The sequence below is a fragment of the Aricia agestis genome, chromosome 5 (genome assembly GCF_905147365.1).
Source record: "Aricia agestis chromosome 5, ilAriAges1.1, whole genome shotgun sequence".
In the NCBI taxonomy this organism is placed as follows: domain Eukaryota; kingdom Metazoa; phylum Arthropoda; class Insecta; order Lepidoptera; family Lycaenidae; genus Aricia; species Aricia agestis.
This window is the reverse complement of record NC_056410.1, coordinates 1572017-1580726: the sequence shown is the minus strand read 5'-3', so window position 1 is coordinate 1580726 and position 8710 is coordinate 1572017. Positions and strand designations below refer to the sequence as shown.

The 8710-nt window shown below is 35.6% G+C and overlaps 1 protein-coding gene across 1 annotated transcript in view; it reads left to right on the top strand.

Annotated features, from left to right (window-relative positions):
* The first annotated feature begins 5882 nt into the window (after positions 1 to 5882).
* Positions 5883 to 8710, top strand: part of LOC121727398 (scavenger receptor class B member 1) — an 85450-nt gene continuing 82622 nt past the window's right edge. Inside the window, exon 1 of the mRNA XM_042115230.1 lies at positions 5883 to 6033. The gene's annotated coding sequence lies outside the window, so the exon portion shown is untranslated. The remainder of the gene's footprint in view (positions 6034 to 8710) is intronic.

The window sequence follows — 8710 nt, the reverse complement described above, 5'->3', positions numbered from 1 at the left end:
ACGAGACTATTGCTTTTTATCTCCGAGCCAAAGAAAGTCCAGCCGTGAAAGAGATTGAGGTTCAAATACGTACACACTTGGGCCGGAAAACGAGTCGATCGTCATGTACTCTATAATATTATACAGAGATATTAAACACCAGACTCGACTGAAATCGTTTTTAAATTTTATTAATTTAAATAGATAAAGCAAATTTAACTTAAACGAGTTTTGGGAATCTCACAATTTGAGAACATTATGAATAAAATAAACGTTTTACATAATGTTTTATTTACATAGGTAGCAATATCAGTACCTACTATTTTAATTAAGCGTCTTAAAATAAGAAAGCTTTAACTAACAATTTTATTATGTATTTCAAAATAATCGATTAAAATTTTATGCGTTATATTTTTGTTTTTAACCGACTTCCAAAAAGGAGGAGGTTATATGTTCGGCTGTGGTTTTTTTTTTCTAGCAATATAGGAACACACGGCACACGTTTGTCCTATTGCTTTAGTTACTGAAAGTATATTTTACTAGATGTCCCGCGCGGCTTCGCCCGCGTAAATTAGAAATTTTACGGAAACCGTACATTTTCCCATAAAAAATAGCTTATAGCCCTACTCTCTTCACGTGGTCCACTCTATATCTGTGCCAAATATTACCATAAAAATTGCTCCAGTAGTTCGTGAGATAAACCCTTTCTAATATTTCCCCCGTTTTTCCCACATTTTCCTGAGTTTCTTTGGTCGTATTAGTGCATGCTCTATCTTAGCGTGAATTATCACGCTAAGATAGATATATCCTTCCTCGATAAATAAGCTATCTAACACTGACATAAATTTTTAAATCGGACCTGTAGTTCCTGAGGTTAGCGCGTTTAAGCAAACACACTCTTCAGGTTTATAATATTAGGTATAGATTTTTTAAAATGATCGCTTGACAAACTCGAGTCTCGATCTAAAAGACTATGAAAAGTACCAATAACAGGGTCATAATAGGCTTATAATCGAAAACGCATAGTGTAACATGGTAGTGATGATGATGATGATAAATGTAATTTGCATAGTAGCATAAGCTTTCTGTTCTTAAAACAACACCGAAACTCCCAAACTTGTATCTATAAAGAATCAGGAGTTCTCTCAGCACCTTTTGAACCACGGTATACTAAGTATACCTCGGTGCAAAATCTTACTTGTTAGTAGCATTATATGCTTAGAATACTTCTCATGAAACCGAAGTCACCACACGTTTCCCTATAAAATTTGAGGAGTTCCCTCGATTACTTATGGATCCTTCATCAGCTTACCACTTTTGTGAATATAATACTAAATTGGCATGATACCCTATATACCAAAAGAAAAATTTTGAAAATCGGTCACAAACGGCGGAGTAATCGTTGAACATAAAAAAAAGAACATAGCACCACTTTGAAAGTCGGTTAAAATTGTAGCCTATGTATTATTAATTATTATGATGTATAAGATATATTATTGTAAAGTTTCATTAAATTCTGTTTAGCAGTTTTTGCGTGAAAGAGTAACAAACATCCATATATTCAAACAAACTTTCGCCTTTATAATATTAGTAGGAAGTAGGATAAGTAGGATGCTATCAGTGCTTTAATGTGCGTTTCTATTCGGACTCTCCACCGAAACCTTCGGTAGACGATTTTATTGTAACTAGAGATCGCCCAATGGTCGAAATTCGACCTTAGTTTCAACGACATTAGGACTACTACCTATATTTTGTAAACTACTACTTATTTTTTTCAACTCTTATCTCTGGGACTCAGCTGATCTCAGACTGGCCGTGTAAGCATTGCTTACGACAGTATATATTAAGTCTACGGCTTAATAGTATTTAAAATTCAATAAAAAAAACTATAATCCATTTTAAATTTGTCAACTTGTTGTCAACAGACTTCAACCATAAATGAAAAAGTATAATTCGTTTGTATAGGCTTGTCACTCAAAAATCTGTCATTTTTCCTAGTGTGTGTGTTGTAGTGTGTGTAATGTTTTATTTCTTAAAAAAATGTATGATAAAAGCATAATATCAAAATAATATTAGATCGATGCACTCCTTCATAATATAAACTATAACTGTGCAAAATTTCATTCACCTACGTTTCCCCATTTTTCGTCAAAAGGGATACAAAGTTTTTGGCTCACGTATTAATATATAGATATTGATAATACACACCTACTTACTCAACTATTTACATTGATTCTTGGAATAATAAAACTAACAAGCTGACGCAGATTCTGTCATTAATTCTGACGCGTGAGCACAGATTTTCTAAAACTATGTCTAAGTTCAATAATATTGAAACTCGGCATCCGTGGCATGCTGCTCTGTGCCTCTTCAATCCTTAAGATTGTTGAATCGATTTTGATGAAATTTACGTGGGCGAGCCATGCTTCGGCATGAATGGGCCGGCTCAACCGGAGAAATACCACGTTCTCACAGAAAACCGGCGTGAAACAGCGCTTGCGCGGGTTCAAATCTCGCCGACGGAACAAAAAGTTTTCAGTGTTCCCGGGTCTGGATGTGTATTAAATATGTGTATGATATAATAAAAATCCTCAATATATGTAAAGTATAAGAGTATTAAATATATTTCCGTACCTGTAACACAAGTCCTTTAGGTACATTAGCACGGGGCCAGACTGACGTGGTGTGAAGCGTCCATAGATATTATTATGTTTGTGTTGAGCTTGCTTGCTCACGGGCAATTAAATCCCGGACCTTTGGAATGGAAGGACTATGGCGTCTGCCGATACAACGTGGTAACATGTACCATAAAGTTGGCAGACGGTGACTCGCCAACTCTTTGAATGGGCCCCTCAAAATGGCCGCATGCATGGTGTACCGAGGCGGCAACATTGACAGAGCGGCTTGAGGCAGGAGAGGTGTCGCTGGACTTTAAACGCTGATTATTTGCACCCTCAGAGGGTCCCATCACGTCGCCCACTCGCCACTTACGCTTCACATCCTCCCTCCGAGCCGAAGCTCTTGCGACTCCACTCTGACCGGCCGGTTAAGGCAAGGCAGAGGTAGGGCCTGATTCTGATTCTCTCACTCCGGCCGGCCGATGTATTATTATTATATTTCTAATTTCCATACGATTTAGTGTCACCGCAGACTTACAATTTCAAGTTGACAAACTAATGCAATGTGCGAGCTCTCATAAGCCAACAGCATACTATACGATTTAGTTTGTCAACTTGAAATTCTAAGTCTGCGGTGACACTTAGGGTCCCCGCAGACTAGAATAGAACTACATACAAATTTGAGTGACATGGCGCTTCTATCTTGATCTATTTCTGTGGTTTGTACGATAGTCGGTCAACTTGAAATTGTAAGTCTGCGGGGACCCTTAACGTCTAGCGTCGTCAGCAAAGTATAATTTTGGCGTCAGAGTTTTTCCCCGTCCCAAAATATTGTTAATTGGAAAATATTACCTAAAACAACTAAAATTAACTATTAATTACCAGCAAGATAGTGCTAATCGGTAAAACATTTAATGTGAATAGCTGGTTCCGAAGTGTAAATGCATAAAGGCTACGTAAAATACGCCTTGTAGAGGAAACGTGAGATGCATATACGGAACCGCGACGCACGTGGCCGCGCGACCGGTCCTCGATTTGTTGATTAAGTTTCTAAACACTACAATGATCTTGACATTTGTGGCCTAACGCCGCTACTGGGCTGAATTACCATATTTATGGTAAGCTTGCCCCAAGCCTCGTTTTACAATGCACTATTTGGGAAACTGATATCAGTAAGGAGATCTACTGTATATCAGTTTCTCAAATAGTAATATAATCGATTATCGATAAAACACGATTAAAAAGACATTTATATATATATCCAATTATATATATATATATATATATATATAATTGGAATCTCGGAATCGGCACCAACGATTTTCATGAAATTTAGTATATAGGAGGTTTGGGGGGCGATAAATCGATCTAGCTAGGAATCATTTTCAGAAAATGTCTTTTTAATCGTGTTTTATCGATAATCGATAAACTGAAAAATATGACTCTTCCTGACATCTATTGGCGAATAATAATACTATTTTGTTAGCAACTAATTGTTTTAACGACCAGCAGATGGCGTTATTAAGTAACACGAAGTCAATGAGTGTTTGCTATACCGAGCTAAGCTCGGTCATCCAGGTACTACTTATAACATAACTTCATGTCCTGACTGACTGACTGATTCCTCATCCCTGAGCAAAAACTGTTAAAGTTGCAGCCACGGAATTGGGTGAGTAGGATTGTTATAATAAGTAGACACCCACCAAGAAAGGACATTGGAAATTTTACCCCGAAGGGTGTGAAATAGGGGTTGAAAGTTTAAGCACAGTATGGCAATATGACATATGCTTAAGTGAAAGTCCGTCATTTCTTAAATTAGAAACTTGAAACTTTATTTTTGGAATATAATTTATGTATTTAAGCGTTTTTGGAGATTCTACCCCCAAGGAGATTTTTACTTATATTTACTTACTAGCGACCCGCCCCGGCGTCGCACGGGTATAAAATATATAAGCCACCTATAAAATGATTGAAATCGATAGAATATGATCCTTCATGTGGTTTACTTCTTACCTGTGCCAAATAACATAAAAATTGCTCCAGTAGTTCGCGAGATAAGCTTTTTTAAATAATTTCCCCCGTTTTTTCCACATTCTCCTATTAGTCTTAGCGTAGCAAAATATAGCACATTATAGCCTTCCTCGATAAAGGGGCTATCTAACACTGAAAGAGTTTTTTAAAAATATGTTTATAAAAGTTTTATATAATAGTTAATAATTAAGACAATATTATTATTTTATTTACTTCGATAATAACAACAATCACAGTTCATAAGGACGGTAGGTATTCCACGACCTTTAAAGATTATTATAGGTATAAGAACATAGGGATCACTGCTTTAAACTGAGAGACGAAAATGAAAAAACCAATAACGTAAGCAAAAACATAGGTAATTATTATGGTCTTGTAAGTAATATTTCTTTCTTATATACGACTAGCCGAGTTCCAGTCGCTTAGAAGTCGAACATTGTTTGATCATTTTTGGTACAGACCTCGCGTCATAGAAGGTTTGCAATGCTGAAAAATTACGATTCCCGTGGGATTACATTTTGTACGGAACCGTGGGAATAATCCTTTAACAACAACAAAGTAGTAACAACTTCAGATTTCGTATACGCATAAGAAAATCGCACAAGAACCATACATTTTTCCAACATAAAAGCTTATGAATCTTCCCAGTAGTTTTTACTTTTGATTTTGATGCAAACGATAATAATTTTCTATTTGATATTAGTAGATTGTAAGATAATATATTCATAAATTTTAATATAAATATATTCATTGTTATAAAATTCATATAATCGATACATCGAATTTCTTTTTTGCAGAAAATAAAGTTTTCGAAATAGGGTGCGGACTGCGTAGACTAGGAGGAGCCGCACACGCGTACAAGTCTAATACTAGACGCTTTTACCATAGTTACTTTTCACTTTCATGACAGAAAACAGTCAATTTAATATTTGTATGTATTAAAGTTTTATTTATAAATGGTAATTAAGGTGTTTCATGATATTATTGCATATTATATTTTAGAATTAATATTGTGAATCTGTAATTGAATTTGTTGTTGCACAATCGATTTCTTCAACCTGTGTTTGTGTTATCTCATCCGTAGAAATTGCTATCGCATCGCTCTACGTACTTCGATTTAGCGAAACAAAACAACGAAGACAATACAATGGTTAACTATAAAATTTGATCGAACGACAACGGTTATCGCGTCAAATTGTGTGGTGATATAAAAGTGCCGCAGCGCCGCGCCGCCGGAGTTATAGCACGCAGTCGGGCCGCTCAGCCCGCGACGGACGAACGCGCCCACGACGCGACCACGACGCGACCACGACGTACCGCGCGCGACCACGACCGCGGTGACCACGAGTGTAGTGATCGATCTGTGTCAGTGATTCTGTGATTGTTCTTGGCCGAAAAAATTAAGGTATTTTAATTATAAGTATTATGTCACCGGCTCTAGGCTTTCACTGGATGTGGGGCAGTGGGACGCTCGAAAGTGATCTTGCGCGGAGGCTGTGCACTCGTCACCTGCCGAATTTCAGTGCATAAGTATTGTGACCACCCAACTGACTAATTAGAAATTACACATTGTTGACCTAACATTGTCTTTAGTTACAACTTCAGTTTAATGAGTTAAAAAAATAATTTTGAGACTTAAACTTTTGAGAAACTTTTTAATTAATTAAGCTTAATGAATATTAATGCAGTAAAATTAATTGGTCATTAAATTTAATTGTAAGCATTAATAATATTTAAATATTTCGGCACCGATCTATGTCAACAAGCAAGACGGACAGTCGAATGTTTCAGCGCTCGTCCGTTGCGACACGCGCCGGCCCGCGCCGACCGCACACGGGTTTTCATGCTGAGATTTCATATTTATCGATTGCATAAACTGTTGTATAATATCGTAGTCAGTGAATTTTTGGAATTTAGTTCATCGTATTTGCCAACGCTTGAACTTCGACTCGGCGATGTGCATTTGCGTTCATCAGATGACGTTGCGGACTATTCAGAAATAAGTTACAGGATTTGTGACAGTATATAATATATTATAATGGCCATTTTATGTGCTGTAGTATATTTGTACCATAGCTTAGCTGAAAGAATTTAGTAAGTGGCATAATTCAACTGTGGATTAATTTCGGAATACTCCCCATATTGTAACCCCAGTGTAAGGTTAGGATATCAGACAAAAATAATACCTGCAGTCGCTTAACCCATCAATCCTTAAGCGGCAGCTGGCTGCCGCATAACAATTGAAAATCTATTGTGTCTGCGATACCCACGATGGAGGTGCTAAGTACTATCAGAGAAGTTGATTGACAGATGGTGGACCTACGTAGTTTGGTCGCGTTACGTCAAACCTAGCCGACGCCCGACAGATCACCATTCACCATTATTGAATTGACATGATTCGGCCAAATGACGTTGGTCTGTCAACTGCCTAGGAATCAACTTCCTCGATGGTACATAATATTATATGTAACACTGCTGATCTGCTACATATAAACAATATCAAAACAATTATTATAATACAAGTAAAAAACTAGTAACAAATCTAACGAGCTTATTTAAGTAAGTACTAGCTATTTGATCGAGCTTTGCTCGGTATTTGATGAAAATGACATTTTCTAAAAATGCTTCCTAGCTAGATCGATTTATCGCCCCCGAAACCCCGTAAGATATAAGATTAAATTTATTGAAGTTGTAAATTATACCGAATTCTCTGACCCGGCTGCACTAGTGTTAAGCTACAACTGCCAAGCGTATGTCTGAGACATACAAATTAAGCCTGATCGTAATTTAATAAGTACTAGACGACTCCCGTAACTCCGTTGCGCCAAAATTCGTTTATTTATGTTTTTATTCGTTTATTTAATTAGTAATTAAAATGTTATGCCATGTAATAATTTAAAGTTTAAAATGTACTATTTCCATAGGGAACTGGGATAATATTGCTTAATACAGAAGACAACGACTTTAACTAATTTTTTTTGCAATTTGTAAATATATTTTAATACTCCCAGTTTTCATTCATTATCATATACATAATATCATTCGTAGCTCACAGTATATCCTAATTGGAATAAATAATTACTTAAAATAAATCGATAAGAAAAATAAACAATATTTTTTGTTTATAAAAATAAACAATTCAAAATAATTAAATTAGAAAATTAAAGCATCGACGTTATCCTCGTGCGAAATACAAAGTTTTTTAGGGTTCCTTACCCAAAGGGTAGAAACGGTATCTGTATCTCAAGAACCGCTATAGCTAGATTTCTGAAATTTTTACAGATTATGTGTATATCTGTAATTGCCGCTATAACAACAAATACTGAAAACAAAAAAAAAAAATTAAGGGGGCTCTCATACGACAAACGTAATTTTTTGCAATTTTATGCTTGATATCAATAATGGCAATTGGTGGGCACTTGAAATACTCCGTTGTATTTATACTTTAATAATTAATAATAACATATAAATAAAATAAATAATTAAGGTGGGCTTCCATACAAAAAAAAACACATTTTTACCTAATTTTGCTTTTTAATGATACGGGACCATTCGTGCTCGAGTCCAACTCGCACTTGGCTGATTTTTTTATATACAATCTGCTATTTAAAATCAAGATAAAAATTTCACAACTGCGAATCCATGTTTTAATTGGTTTTGTTTCTTCACAGATAAGATTTATATTGATGTTAATTACGTTTCAAGTCGTACTGAAAACGCTTTACCCATTTTGATGAAATATAACATGTGAGTTATAAAACTCGTGATAAAATTATATTAGAGCAATTAGCTGGGAATTGCGTTAAGTTTGAGTTGGGAGAATATGTGCAATCTGTCATAATATCTGCCGTATTAAATTTTACGGTAGAAATGATTTTAAGATCTTATAGGAAAATATGCTGTCATGCTGAGCGGACTTGAATATTACTGAAAAAGCTCTCTTTATAATACAAGCTTTTTACCATACTATACAATTTTCATGTGTCTAGGCAGGATTCAATAAAAGTACTGACAATATGTAGGGAATAAAATACAGATTAAATCTGGCGGATTTCCCATTCAAAAATTAAATGAACCTCTAC